Raw genomic sequence first — 690 nt, 5'->3', positions numbered from 1 at the left:
GTCCTTCTACAATTGTGGCGCAAAATTTAAATCACCAAATTTTCCTTTTAAAAAAATAGTTTCTCTGAGGTTTAGACTTTTTTGTATTTTTTGTGGTTGAAGTTTCTCTCCTGCTGCTCTATAAGTGCGATCACGTGCTGCGTGAGCTAGAGACTTTAGAGTGTGGTAGATATTCGCTATTAATAATTAAGAAAGCCGTTTAGCGTTTTTATTCGCTTCTTTCGATTTAATTATTTATTCATGTTTCATCTACCCTTAGGCTTTAGGGCGTCGTTAACAATATCGAATGACGTTTTTCGTTATTTTCTAAAAATACTATGAGGCAATCCCGATGTAGGAATAGAGCGATCGAAAAAAAATGCGTCAGATTCCGAAGATCTTGAGACTCTGGACGTTGAGCGAAATTTTAAGTCAGGAAACGCAAGATTCAAAAAGTTGTATATCAATTTGGCCTTTTTTACTTTCCCCACATTTTCTCCCTTTTTGCTGATGCCTCAAGAACTTCGAAATCCTTTTTATATATCCCAAGAATCCGAATAAAAAATATTATTAATTTTTTTTCAGAAGTCTTATAAGGAATTGAGCAGAAATGGGAAACAAAAGCGAAATGATAGACATAAAGTGAGAGAGAAATAGAGAATTACGCATACGAATGAGATTCGAAATATCGCGTAAAAAACGTACAATGCA

This window comes from Belonocnema kinseyi, chromosome 1 (genome assembly GCF_010883055.1).
Source record: "Belonocnema kinseyi isolate 2016_QV_RU_SX_M_011 chromosome 1, B_treatae_v1, whole genome shotgun sequence".
NCBI lineage: Eukaryota > Metazoa > Arthropoda > Insecta > Hymenoptera > Cynipidae > Belonocnema > Belonocnema kinseyi.
This window is presented reverse-complemented; position numbering follows the sequence as displayed.